This window comes from Electrophorus electricus, chromosome 18 (assembly GCF_041902795.1).
Source record: "Electrophorus electricus isolate QZ-2024a chromosome 18, ASM4190279v1, whole genome shotgun sequence".
Lineage (NCBI taxonomy): Eukaryota > Metazoa > Chordata > Actinopteri > Gymnotiformes > Gymnotidae > Electrophorus > Electrophorus electricus.
In genome coordinates, this window is record NC_137514.1 from 16,251,913 (window position 1) to 16,267,205 (window position 15,293).

At 38.4% G+C, this 15,293-nt stretch overlaps 1 protein-coding gene across 4 annotated transcripts in view; it reads right to left on the reverse strand.

Moving 5' to 3' along the window:
- Positions 1–15,026, reverse strand: part of hecw2b (HECT, C2 and WW domain containing E3 ubiquitin protein ligase 2b) — a 49,229-nt gene extending 34,203 nt beyond the window's left edge. For 3 of the 4 annotated variants that reach the window (XM_081701067.1, XM_027030209.3, XM_081701065.1), the window contains exon 1: positions 14,515–15,026. The gene's annotated coding sequence lies outside the window, so the exon portion shown is untranslated. Of the gene's footprint in view, positions 1–14,108; positions 14,213–14,514 lie in introns of all 4 variants that reach the window. The other variant, XM_081701064.1, reaches the window with a different exon arrangement.
- Positions 15,027–15,293: the final 267 nt, after the last annotated feature.

Genomic DNA, 15,293 nt, shown 5'->3' on the forward strand with positions numbered 1-15,293 from the left:
TGTCTATAAGATGATTCTCGTGTGAGGTCAGGCCTACTACCATTCTATCTGCAAATTTAATGATGTTGGAACTGTGTGAGTCTGTACAGTGATGGGTGTACAAAGAATACAGGAGAAGACTTTGCACACAGCCATCCCCAAATCACTAACACATAACAGTGGTCACTGCTACATAACAGCAGTACAAAACTTTAATATCTTTCATATCTTTCCTAAAAAAATAATAAATAAACACAGGTCTATTTCACTTATACTTCTTTCATGCGGCCATTTAGATAAACAGACACACACATTTGCCCCCATCTCATCTGAGATCACACTTGGGACTTGGGAGCACACTTGAAAGAAAACACTATGTATCCAGTTGGAGCAAAAACCTTATTCTTCTTAACATAATAGATATTATACATCTCCAACCGGAGAAACAATGTATGTGTTCACAGATCTGTGAGTAAAATGCTGAGAAATTAGTATAAATTACATGCATGGTTCTAAGAACTTATAAAAATGCTACATCTCCGAGCTCTCGCCTTTCAAGACAGTGCCAAGCTTATCACTTGTGAAACAGGCAGAGAGTCAATAGAATTAAAAACAGTGGTAAGTCATGTTTTGATGAATCATGTTTGCTAGGTTTCCTGACTGATGACATACCTGGAGTGGTAAGTACAGATCAAAGTGTACTTACCAAAGTGTACAAAGTAAAGTGCAATGTCAACAACCTGGTCCTAAAGTTGCCTGCACAAAGTACAGAATGCACCACATGGTTTGATGGTTGGAAGTCTTTTTTTAACCGAATCTTGTGTCATCTTTTGTTTACCACACAAGGCAACTTGCTTACATCAGTTCACAATCAGACATGTGGTTTTGTGTTTTGTGAAGGCCCAGCCCAAGATTGTGCTAAATATTTTAAAAGTACAAATCATCCACTCAGGTTTCAGTAGAGCTCATGTATCAGATAGTAATGTAGGTCCACTGTGAGAGTGAGAGAATGGGAATTTGGTTGGTGAGAGAAAAAAACCTGGGCCCCTGCAGACTAGAGTGCTGGCAAAACCCTGGTCAGTGCACAGGAAGAGGAGTTTTGACTTTTCAGCACACTGCTCAAGTCTTTGTTGAGCCACTTACAAAAATGAAGATTCAAGCCTTCTCAGTGCTCCCACAGCTAATACAGATCACCTTGAATGAAAGAAAAAAATAATTTGCCATAGGTTTAAGAGCATTGGTGCAAAAACTGCTCTAGGATTTTTACTGAAAACACCTATTCAGCATTTTTACACACAGATTACAGACAAGTGACATCCTTCATCAGAATGACTCACACCTTTAAAAAAGACATATGCATACTGTTATTTATGAAGTTCCCAGTCTTCTCAGTGGTTAAGGTATTCAATTTGCAATCAGAAGATTGCCAGCTCAATCCCAACACTGCCAAGCTACTACTGTTTAGCCCCTGAGCAAGACCCTTAGCCCTCAATAGCTCAAAGTTGTACAGAGTCATGATTGTAAGTTGCTTTGGCTAGAAGTATCATCCAAATGCCATAAAATTGTGGCTACTGAGATAGTTTTTGGGATTTGTCACCACTGTGGTGTACATACACAAACAGGCCAACATTGACCTCTTTTAGTGGTCTAGGTTGTAAAATGTCAGGCGAAGCATTTCTTGTTGAAGATACATTAACTTATTTTGTTATATTTAAACATTTCCGCTTAGTTCCGCTTAGTTTCAGAGTGCTGGATCTGGGATGAAACCCTCCACGTATTGTGAGGATGTCAGTGGCTTCTATCTGCTGCTTAAAATTTATTATAATGGTGACACTATTTTGAATGGTATTTTTTGATGACGTAAACATGGACTCAGTAAAAATATCAACATAGCAATGATATTGAAGTAATGAGGTATCTGAATACATTCAGCAGATTATCCAGGAGACTTTTAATTGACTGTGTAGATAATATTTGTCTATATTCTGATTAATTGTTTTTCACTTTATTTGGAGCATCCAAATTAATATCTGTAGATGTTACCCTGAGAGGTCAACGAACATGTAACAGATATAATATATACCATCTCAACATGCTCAACAATCTGTTATAGACATGATGTTGACAGCTCTCTGTAACTGGACTGTAACTGGATCAATTAATCCTTGACTAGGGACAAGATTAGGTTCAGGGTGAGGGTTAAGATTAGGTTTTGGTAGGGGCAACTGGTATAAATGGACTAGTGGGGCTAAGCCCTCCCTGTCTTTCAACTAACAAAACAAGGATAATCCATCATATTTTATACCACATCATCATATTTCTTGTTAAGAAATACTTGAAGCAGATTAAATTGGACCTTTGTGGACAATATCATCACCTAACAATTGTCTATGATGGGCTGATTTGATTTAGCCCCAAGTTGTCGATTCACACAGCCTATCTGACAAGTGTGTTTCAGTGTATGACACACGGAGTAACGCTCACTGAACAGATTACCAGATGAATTTCAGTCATTTTCTTTGTAACAAGGAACAATCTCGTAAGACTTTCCATATTGCCCACATTACCAGCAAGCTTGGCACACCTTCACATGACATATTGCAAGTACTGGAGGCCAGAAAGAGTTTGTTCAGTTTTCTAGGTAGCTAGCCATGTCCTGTATTCTGCATTGTGAGGGGAAATTGCCTTTGTATGCTTTCCCAAAAGTAGAACCACAACAAAATTAGTGGTTGAAATTAATTTTTATCATTGTTCCCTCCACTGTTCCAAATATTTTACTACATATGGGACTTCAGAGAGGACTTCAAAAAACGTACACAGTTCGATGCTGGATTTTCACATCTCTTATTCCTGCAAGACAGGGCAGTTCCAACTTTGTGACCCAATGGCAGATTCAGGTTCACACCCTGCAAGAATGCATTATTATTTGTGGATTTGTCATTCTTAAAGCAAATAAAGGAAGCTACTACGAATGTTAAATTGTGTTGTTGGCTGTAGTCAAACAGTAAAACCAGTGCTCAGCTGTAGGCTTCTCAGCTAATGAGGCTTGCTTGACAACTAATTTCAGTGTATTATAAAGGTTTTGCTAATCAATTGTAGACCCACTGTTACCTAAAATTCCTTGAAAATACTGACATTTGTTTTCAAATCACTAGATTTTTTTTTTTTATCATCAAGTGTGGAGGTGGATTTATGATTACAAGGTGTAATGTTATGGTCACAATTCACTTAGCTAACCTGCTGGCCCAGTTTCTAATGCAATGCCCCTAATATTTTTATACATGCATAATGCCGAGTTCAGTCCACCAGCAGAGATCTGAATGTCTGTTTGCACCACCGCAAACAGTGGAAACCACTGAACACTGTAATGATTGAAGATTGAAGACACAGAAGCTCTAACAAAGTGTTTCACATAGATAGTGAAAACAGATGTACAGTATGAGAAACATTGTGTTTTTGGAACACTGAAGCATGTGAATCTATTCTAGTAGACTCCAAGAATAAAATTATGAACACTAAAAATGAGAATAATAGGTCCCTTTTAATTCTACTTCATGTAACATAACATTATTTAAATTAAGTAGATGTATCAACAGTAGCCTACATCTTGAAGATATTTACTTCAGTGTATTCAGATGCTTCACTGATATGTTGATATCTTTGTCACAACCCCACTGTCAGCATCTTTACGACAGATGATGCTGCACAGCCCTGTTCTCTTCGTCAGTGTTATTTTCCATAGCAGTGCTGTGACACTTCTGATTGGTTTTGTGTGTAACCACACCCCTGTGTTTATCATTTGTGTGGATTAATTATGGCTCTCACCTGTTCCTATTCACCTCCTCTGCAACTCTATGTTTAAACTTAGAAAGGACTCCTGACACACAGGACTGAATCACTTGTGTTCATACCTTGTAATCCTAATTGCATCTCTCACTTGTGTAAAATTGAGTGTAAAACTTGACTGCAATGGCATCCAAACTCTCCTGTTTCATTCATGACAATTTTACAGACAGACTTTTGAAAGTGAATCATCTATAATACTCAAAGTTTCAACTAAAATCATGAATATAATAACTTATGAAAACAGTATATACCCAAAAATGCAGTAAGGTGTTACAAATGATCAACCTGAAAATGTAATAAATGGCTCTACTTGCATAAAAATGCACAATAATTTTATGGATCTCATCTTCTACAGAATCAATTATTTAACATTTCTCAACACCACACACATTGCAATTGATGCCTGTTTCTCTTTTTAAGTCTCATTTAAGTCCATAAAGGGCAAGACATGAGATGAGACAGAGACAGAGGGCTCTTCCATGTGTAGGTTGCTTGTGGCCCTGCAGCTGCCATGTTGCCAGGAACTGTGAGCTCACCTAAGCCACATTACTTCACCATCATCTCGCCTAAGCCACATTACTTCACCATCATCTCGCCTAAGCCACATTACTTCACCATCATCTCACCTAAGCCACATTACTTCACCATCATCTCACCTAAGCCCCAGTAGCTCACTATCAGATCACCTAAGCCACATTACTTCACCATCATCTCACCTAAGCCACATTACTTCACCATCATCTCACCTAAGCCCCAGTAGCTCACTATCAGATCACCTAAGCCCCAATAGCTCACTGTCAGCTCACCTAAGACCCATTAGCTCACGTAAGCCCCATTAGCTAATCATCTTACATCCTTCAGTGTATCCTCCCCAGCTCTACCGCTGTACAGACTGTAACGCCAGCCTGATGGGAAGAGTGCTACGTGTTAACGAAATGCTAACTTACCTCAAATTTGGGAACTAGGAAAAAAAAAAAAAGCTTCAGCAAATGAAAAGGCAGCAATGGCAAATAAAAATAATAACTTGGGTATTATTGCAAAACACAGTAGACTGTGTATAGATTACCACATGTCTGGTAAGAGGTCAAAAAAGTAGGAAAATTATCCCTTTTCTAGCCGTTCTTGTATGTATGAGCTAAATGTCTTTATAAAACAGTGTGCCGTTACTACATGTTTGTGATTACAAAACATCACAGGAAATAATATAATATGATCCTTAGAACTTAATCAAACTCTTGGCACAAAGGCCACCAGTATGGTGGCCTAACTTATTTTCAGTTTGCATCAGGCAAATATTCAAGAAAACTTGGTATTAGTGTCAAAACCTTTTATACCAACAAAATTGTGATTTATTAAAAAAAACAAAACAAAAAAAAAAACACAAAAAAAACCCAACATCCAAGTTATCGAGTAGTGTACATTGAGCAACACTGACCACATTCGAACTGCAGACTATGTATAGTCACAAATACAACGGGTGGCAGGCAGCTCTTAAAAACAAGCACCACGCTCCAGCTGCAGCTCAAGCTCTGTATCTGTCCATGTACTATTTATACACTTTGAGGGGTCATGCTATTTATAACAGATCGTGAGTGCACACTACCCCAAGCGCTGACCCATATCTGAGGCCAGTCTAGTGCTTGGCGGCAAACGCTAGGCCAGCAAACTAGCATGGTGTTTCTAACATTACGGCATGATATGCCTTCTCGGAGATAATTTTCAACAATTAAATCAGTATTACTTTGACAGACTATTTAAACCATACCATGAGAATATATTGTAAGCTAAAAAAAACTAGTTACTCGATATAAATATGCAGAAAAAACAGACACTTTATTGCTAGTGGCATATATTTTTAAATAATAAACACACTGGTGAAAACTTGAACACATTTGTCCTGCATCATGTTTGCCAAATTGTTTATGTTAATACCACAACACCCATGTAGAGTAATTCTTATCTGGCACATCTTACAGTGTACCAACTTCACCAAAAAATCAATATAACACCATATAACATTTAAAAAAGCAAATCACCATGGATTTATGAGTACTTATTAGGAAATAGAATTTTATGAGTATTTATTAGGAAGTCTTCTATGTAAAGGCTAATTTTTTGATAACAGGAATTATGACTCCATAATTATTCTAATTATTCTGACTCCTCCCCTCAGTGACCTTTTAATTTGTAGCCTCTGACACAGCGGCTTTGTAGCATTTACATGGCCAAGAGCTAATTACAGTAACTTTAAAAGATCAGCTGCAGATGACAATGAAAGGAACAATATTATTCCAGTCTTGTTTACATTTCATATCTAGTGGAAGAAAACAAGGCCTGGACCCAAAGGGTTCACAAACCAATACTTTTGTGAGGTTAGACTGACAAACAATGACATTCCTCACCCCCTGCATTTCCCTGAATTCTACATATTGTCATACAGAGCCATTCTAACATTACATCCAGCACATCCTGTCTTGGGAAGCACCACCGTGGGCCTTGAACTTTTCCTGTGATTGCTATGTACAAGCAACACAAGCACCCCAAGTCTGAAGGTGGAAGACCTCATTCTTCCTCTCTTTCACACATGACCACATGAAGGTTATTACAGAGTCACACAAAAAACAAACAAACAAACAAACAAAACAAACAAAACAAAAAAACAGCTCACCACTGACACACATATTGGTGGAAACTTTCTCTGACTCATACACAAGAAAAAAAAGAATATAGAGACATCTACCATCTTATGGGATACACGTAGACATGCACATGTCCACTTCAGCATGACTGAAAATACTCATCGTGTGACATGGCAAGGGTAAATATTACCATTATATTATTTACATCATCACATACTTTACAACTTTGTCGCTACATAGTTCTATATACTGCACAAATCCTTAAAGACTCCTTGCTGAGGAACTGCTACATAATGTACACAAGTTGCACAAATGTAGGAGAGATGTGAGTAAAGGGCTTAGGTCTTCATGCTGTAACAGTTTGTCTGAATGAGGTCACATCAGTGCAGATAAGATGCTACGTTCATACATGTACGTTTATCTGGGCTCACAACCATCAGCCATCGCTAGCAGCACATTCTGTGGTGAGCACTGTGCTCCACAGCTACAAACATGAATGTGATGACAATCTCCCACAGGGTGGGTAAAGAGAGATCCAGTTTTCTTCTGAGAAATCACATTTGAAGTAAGATAGAAGTTAGCTTTTGTGCTAACAATAATTTGTTCTGTAAGAGAGAGGCATTAAGTACACATTACAGAGAATTTTCAAACACAAAACAAGATTGATTTGGTCACTCAGACCACAGGCTGAAACTGATTGGTTGCTTTAATTGCGTTGGTAGCTGAAATTGAATGGGTGGACTTACAGTTGATCTACATTATGTCAAGTGTACTGAAAGAAACCAATGTGGGTATCAAGCTGGGTCTATGCTGCGGACCAATGGCTGCCAATTATCTGCAATAAGTATTTAAATGATACCGTACCTGGCAAGTTAGTTACTTATGAGTACTAATGGTTTATAATCCAACATACTGCCAGTGTGTTTGTGATGATATTGGCTAACCTGGAATAGGATGGATTCGAATGGTATGTGCCTCTCTGCAGCCCTTATTTAGTTAAAAATTTAATTGTAAATTGTTAATTTGTCTGTTGTACTGTTTTAATTAACCAGTTATGCAATTGTCTTAGTTTGCTTAGTGCTGAAGATGTCCTCACATGATGCATAAAAGTTAATCCATCATTTATCGCTTCATGATTGGACTACTGTAATGCCTTACTATCTGTCTGTACCACTAAATACCTAAACAAACTTCAACTACTTCAAAATGCAGCAGTCAGTTCTTATTAGAACTAGAAAATTTGATCACATCACTCCTATCGTAGCTACCTTACATTGGCTCCGAGTAAATTATATTGCTTATAAAATACTTCTAATGACCTACAAAGCACTGAATGGTCTTGCCCCACAGTACCTTAGAGAACTCCTACTGAATTATGACCCAATATGTCTACTTAGATCAAAAGGTGCAGGCTCTTTACTAGTACCAAGAATAATAAAATCTACCTCAAGGGGTAGAGCCTTTTCCAATAAAGCTCCCACAGTATGGAATAACCTTCCTGTAAATGTTTGAGACGCATACATAGTCTCAATATTTAAGGCTAGGCTGAACACCTATCTGTACAGTCAGGCATTTTATTAACTACTTCCCATCTTAGGTAAAGGTGTAGATCTGGGGGTCCATGGGCATTGAGAGATATGGTAACCTGGGATGTTATGTTGCTGTCACCTCTCTTTTGTCACTCAAATTTCTTGACTTAGCGCAGCAGAGTGCTGATGTTCCAGGGTGCCTTCATGCCTGTGTTTCTTCTGGCTCTATCTTTTTAGCTGTGCTGCCAAAGCTAGATCTGCCAGAGTCCATCTTTGCACATGATAGTTCCCTAATTTATTACACACCTGCATACCCAGACATGCTTAATAACCTATTCTCTCTTTCTGCCAAGGTACACCTACCCCTGATGTTGTGATGTTACTGAGCCTCAACTTGTCTCAGCTGCCTTGGCTACTCCCACCAAGCCCTGATGTCCCCTGCTGTAGCCCACCACACCTCCACCCAAGCTAACTACTTCTTCCTTGCCCTTGATGGACGTTCTAATGTGGGATGGGTTTTGTAAACGGGCACACCATTGGTACCAGACAAGGACTTCTAGAAAACCAGACTAGACATGAATTGCTTATTTTTTCATTTCACTATTTACTCTGCTCCTTATTGTCTATATTGTTACTATTGGGGTGACCGTTGTCGGCCAGAGGAGGATGGGGCCCCCCCTTTTGAGTCTTGGTTCTTCACAAGGTTTCTTCCTCATGCTCTAGGGAGTTTTTCCTTGGCACTGTCACCCTTGGCTTGCTAACTGGGGGCTTAGACTTAAACATGTGTAAAGCTGCTTTGTGACAACATCTGCTGTAAAAAGCGCTATATAAATAATTTTTACTTGACTTTGACTTGTTACTTTCCTTGTGTGTGCTTCATTTCACTTATGCCCCCACCCTCTCCCACTAGGTCAGTTCCTTAGTCGCTTGTTTGCTGTGCATCTTTTTAAAGAAATCGCTTGAAATAAATAGTCGTTCCTTGAGCAAAATGGCATTCTCTGGTTCTTTTTCTATGCTTACGCTACAATACATTAACACAGAGGTTTGCTATTTTTCCACCAGCTGGATTTAGTCCTGGATGAAGTGGTGAAACCATGAAACAGTCTGTACTGTAGGTCTCCTTCTGATATTACCAAAGTTTGCCTACATTGCAAACCTCACTCTAATGAAAGACATAATATAATCTCTAATGTAGTGTAAACTGCAGCCCCCACTCCTGTGGTAACCCTAAGGTAACCCCAACACCCCACACTGAAGGTCTCCTTATCAAGCTGCTTTGAAATACCAGTCTCTGCCCTACTGACCAACTGGTCCTTCACCCCTGGGGCAGCTCATAACACCCACTCAGAGGCCTCTTTTACAAAACACCAGAACTCTTTTGGTTCTACTAAAAAGGGCACTGCATTCCCTTATCAGGTCTTAAAAGGTTTATTACTCCACAAGCACACATGGCCGAAAGCTTTACACCTGAGATCAGGGCAAGAAACTAAAAGACCATAAAAGTACCCTGCTTTGAATTTAAGAATGATTTCACAAGTAGGAATACTTAGATCAACAAAAACTTAAGAAGACCACACTTTTGCAGGACTACTGGAATTTGACCTTTCCCATTTGACCTTTTCGGGAGAATCGCAACGAGACCAAACTCGCATACCTAATCTAGCTTTTGGAGTCCAAAGTATGTAATAAGATTTCTTTTATTGTATGGATTCCACATATATTCATCCATTATGAATCCACAGCGCCCCTCAGTGACTATAACAAACCCATGTATGGCCAACAATTTATTTTTATGTACATAACAGTCTCAGCATGCTCAATTCTGAGTGAAATCTAACTAGCTATCAACACTGAACTGTTATGAAATTCATTCTCTCTAACATTTATGTTGACTTTTCTTATGCCTTTTTATTTCAGTCATTCAAGAAATTATTATATCTATGCCTTAACCCTATTAATCTAGTGTTTGCATATTAACCTTTATAATTGTCTTACTCACTACCTCTTCATCTCAAGTATAATGCACAGAGGAAGATTATTTGAATTATTGAAGCTAGGACAGTAAAATACATGTGTAATCTATCGTTCTCTTCTATCTCTCTGTCACTCACTCTGTCCCCAAGTAGTGTGTTTCTTGATGAAAATGTAACTGCTTTCTTATGTATAAAATTGTGTACTTTAAATTGCTTATAAGAACATCTGTACTCTATCTATAAATATGTGGACCAAATGGATCAGATGAATTATGGTAACTGATCCTATCTGTTATAGTTTAAAAGACATATCTCATAACCAAATATCAATACCTAGTTGTGCCCCTCCCCCCCCCTTCTTTTTGTTAATTTGTTTTTTAATTATCCCACCAAAGCCATAGACAAGACAAAGAAGCATGAATATGCATGAGGGAATCTAGAAATAATATGCCTTGCTCCCCCTCCCATGAGTCAGGGTTATAAAAATCGACACTCAGGAACAGAATTAGTTAAGGTGATGAAAGATGGAGTTAAACTTTAGTTTAGTCTGTCTTGGATTTAATGTGTTAGTCTGTTGTAATCTGTTTAATTTGCTTTCCACCACTCTGTCAACATAGTCAAATTTTTGTTCTTGCATCATTGGTAAAATTTGAATTTATCCTAACAGTAATTAGTGCTAATTAACCAACCTTAGATTTCTTCCAAGCTACATCTAGGATATGCTCTCACATTGACACCTGCGAAGTCAAGAAACAGTCCATCTCAGCTCTACACTCTCGGTGAAACTCAGGCTCGCCATTACAGTAGCAGAGAAGATTCAGGATCAGGTGTTATTTGCAGCTGATCATGGCCACATCTAAACTCCACTGACCCCCGTGCGTGGCGGACCAACATTTTTTTTTGACAACTGTGCCTTGAACCAGAAGTAAGATCTATATTTTCCATTCATATGCCATCTCAGTCTATAGTGAGTTGCAGCTCTTAAAGATAATTCTGTCTAGGTTAATATCTCCTCCCCTCGCTAGTCTATATAACAATAGAAATAAGAATCTCCTCCCCTTTTAGGCAACTTTCCGATAGTTAGCTCCGTTAGCTCTTTGGATAGGTTAGTCTTAGGTAAGTTAGCACCATAACAACCCCCCCCCCCGATATCAAGTATTTCTTTTCATTGTTTTATTTATCATTATTATTTTATTTATTTTCTTTATCTCTTCATTCCGTTCTTTTCTCCCTCAGTTGTCATTCATTAGAGATTGACTGTACACCTGAGCCGAGTTCGCTATAGTAACCTTTAATACCTGTCTCACGATGTCAATATTTAGTTTATTCATTAATCAATAAACTTCACATTTATTCATCAAGTTGTTCACTGTGGCAAATATATCTGTAGCAATGGTATTCAGCATGAAATATCAACTCATTTAGAAATTAGACTAATATAATGTTAATAAATCTTAGGCACTTCACAAATAGTACTTCACCATTTCTCTATAATTTAGGTTAGTGCTCACTTTCATTAATTCATAACATTATGCGTTTTTCTTACATTAATCTTAGTTACCCAGCGGAGTGTTTAATGCACTGAAAACCATCGTCTCATTGATTATAAACAAGATATTATATGATGTGCCAAAATTGTTCAGATCAGGTTACTTGTCCAAGCATAATCATTTTGGCATAACAAGTAGTTACAATATATATAAAAAAAATATTTGAGCCAACTCGACGCACATAACTGTACTTGACATTATTAGAACAACACTAACAATACACACAAAACAATCTGCACTTAAGACTTTGTTTTATCAGTAATCCTTGACTGAGGCAATGGCCATAAGCAAACTAAACAGAGTTCAAGAGGAACATTTTGGCACAGATAATATGTATGTATGATAGCTTGGCATGTGAATGGTATCTGTAAACAACACTTATGGAAAATAAGTCTACTGGAAAATGTTGCAGGGCTCCTCAAACTGACCATTTTGCAATTCCTTAAGACATTATGCTATGGAGGTTACAATACATGCTGTCTGATGACACCAAACTATTTAAAATAATCCATTTTGAGAGACATTTATGAGCAGAGTATTATCAAAGTCAAGACAGTGTTTAATATAGCACATTGTTTACCTGCTCTGGGACATCACATTGAAATGAGCTTATTAGCTAACTCTGGTGCAAACATCTCTTTTGAGATACATTTAATTTGTGCATGGTCTCTGACCAAATCAATTAAAACTAAAATAAGAAAACCTGAATGGGAAAACACTTACTAAGACATGGCTTGTCATAACCTAGCATAGCAGTCTAAACTGCCCTTAGCTCAGTGACCACCCACTAAGTGCTAAGTAGCTATTGAGATCTCTTTTCACACCAACAGGTGTCTTCGCATTGTCTTCTTCTGAATCTCCTCGATAGGAATATCTGATCATACATTCTGAATCTCCTTGATAGGTATGTCTGATTATACATTCTGAATGGTTCAGAAAGGGTTCACTGGCCCTTCAGCCACCAAAAGACTTAAAGTGGGGCTACAGGTTATAAATAGAAAAAAAGAAATGAATGTGGAGTCTAGCAGGACGATCACTGAAAAAATTGTTGCAATCTTCAAATAATGGACAGCTGAACCTGTGGCCTTCTGAATCCTGGTCAATTCCAGCACAAATCAATTAAACTGAGCATAACATGAATTATCCTAGATGAATTATCATCAAGACATTAAATGGTCTCCTTGTATCCTAAAAGGTTCAAGATTAAGGTCCCTTATACAGAGATATTTTTTTCTGTTTAGAATTAAAGACTGCACATGATGAAGATCACAGCCATTTGTTATGGTATTTTCTTGTGATTAAGTCTTCATAGTTATTCCAACAGGAAAAGGCACCAGTGACATCACTAATGCTCCAATGCCAACCAGCATCTGAACTCATGTAAATCTTTGTAGAAAAGGGATCTTATCAATAAGATGTTAACCCTGAAAGGAAAGTGACTTGACCAACTAAAAAAGTGTATTAACAGCTGTCAACAAGTAAGGAGCAACAAAACCTTCTTGGGCTACACTCTTGTTTTCTAACAACCCCTGCTCCTATGTTGACTAACTGAAACTCTAGCACTTATTGTAGGGTATTGGTTATTGCACTGATTGTTGTCTGAGACAGAACTTATGTATTTTGCACTTCTAGGCATCAGCATTGATCCCTGTATTTCAAAAGCATTCTAGTTCATTGGTGTCTTGGACTCTAACCTACTGAATTGGCTAGGATGTATTCTATGAGTAAATGACAAAGCACTTTTGTAAGTCGCTCTGGATTAGAGTGTCTGCCAAATGCTGTAAATGTTATTCTTCTTTTCTAACACCCCCATGTTATGTTACTTCTCATTGCAGTGGTGATAACACTTTTCAATAGCACCGTCATTAGATTCTCTTACAAAGTGAACACTAATCCCATATTATTTAAATGTAAAATCAATCTGCTGTAATAGCAAGCAGATCAGTATAAAAATAAGCATGACTACATTGTCATATGTCTCATGGGGTTTGCCTTTCCTTTGAAGTGGAGGAAGGAAGTGTGGACCAGAGCATGTTGGTTCTTGTTTCCTCTAAACCTGAGCTTGAGACCTATTGATGCACGTGAAATTCATGTTACCTCCCAAAGATTAGACCTTAAACATGTTTACACAACTCTACCCATTTACTATTTTGAACCATGATGGCAATTTTTAAAAATTATAATGTATACAAATAACAAAACAAACAAACAAACAAACAAAAAACCCCCCACAAGGAACCAATTAATTTGCACTTTCAAAAAGTTCTTAGACTAACCTCTATTTCTGAAATGTGCGGAGGTCAGGCATCTGTTCAAGGCACGTTTTTAAACGTCCCGAGGCTTACACACAGGACCCTCTGCAACTAATACGCTTGGACGTGTATCAATTAGGAAGACTGATACAGGCCATCCTGAAATTGAGTTTGATACTTAGAACAAAGACGCATCTATAACACGTGAAGAGCTGTGGTAAGCAGTCAGTATAACTGTGATTCAGGTCACCGTCAATGTTAGGCTTATATTATTTGTTTCTTGAAGAGAGACTTTACGCTTGTGTATCAATGTACAGAGACGTGTGCGTGAGAAATTTACTGTTCAGGAAAATTGCTTTTCAGTGTTTGAATATTTCCGTTGCCTCGGCATCCCTGCAGAAACGCACGTAGTGGTGGTCTCAGCTCATCTGAACGAACCATTTTCTGGATAATGAAAATCCAAAACTATAAGATAGCTACCGTAAGTGAACGAGGTAGCTATACGATGTAAACAAGCGAGACCCTGCCGCGTAAGTATTCCTAAAAATGTCCCGTAGGAGGCAAATACAATTTAATGTTGCAATAACGTTATCATTAAAAAGTAACGTTCTCATGAAAAAAAAACATCTATGTACAAAGAAAGCCACACAAACCTGTGCTATTACTAAAACCGATGCCACAATTTGACTATGTAGTAAATAATTGGGCAACAAATACAAATGAAATCAAAATACATTATCACTTACCATTCAGTGAATCTAAAAATCAACGCTGGCAAGAACTCCCCTGATAGCTGGTCTATGCTCGACCCAGCACAGTTAGTTTAATCCGCACCTGAGGGCCAAGGCCTTCCAAGCATTTCACCAGATTTCGGTCGGGATCCAGCGTGCCGCGGTGGCTACTTCGCCTCTCTCCTCCCTCTCCTCCTCTCCTCTCCTAATATTTACTGTCAGCCTGTGCCGTGGAGCGCTCGGTGCAAGCCTGGATGTAGCGGAGTTTATGTCTTATTCATTTAGAAGACTCCCATCCACCAGACTGTTTACGCTCAACAGAGGCTGAGCGTCTGGACGTCGTCGTTTTTTTCTGGAATAACCTCTGTATGCACAAATACACTGAAAATGAAGACTTCCCGAGTAATGAATGAACGATACTGTCTAGCGTTCACACCCGTTAAGTTTATGTTTGGCGTTCCATTTCCGTTCCTCAGGTCCGCTTTGTTTTGGCCGTCTGAGAGGTGAGTGGAGGTGGAGGCAGCGTCTGTGAGGGTGGCGCTTATTGGAGGAGGGAGTAGAGAGGCGGGGAGTGAGGGGAATGATCAGGAAAGGTGGAGGTTTATTTTTTTGTATTTTTTTTTTTAAAGAAACAAATCTTCCGCAACCCTCAAGATGTGTAGGGTTGTTGAAGAGAGTGTATTTCTCAAGAAATGTTCCAAGACAAGTCCATTATTTGAATTAGTTTTACAGTCTTAAAAAGCCTTTTTTTTTTTGGAAACCCAGCCAAAACCCAGAAGGCCATGTATAGGCCG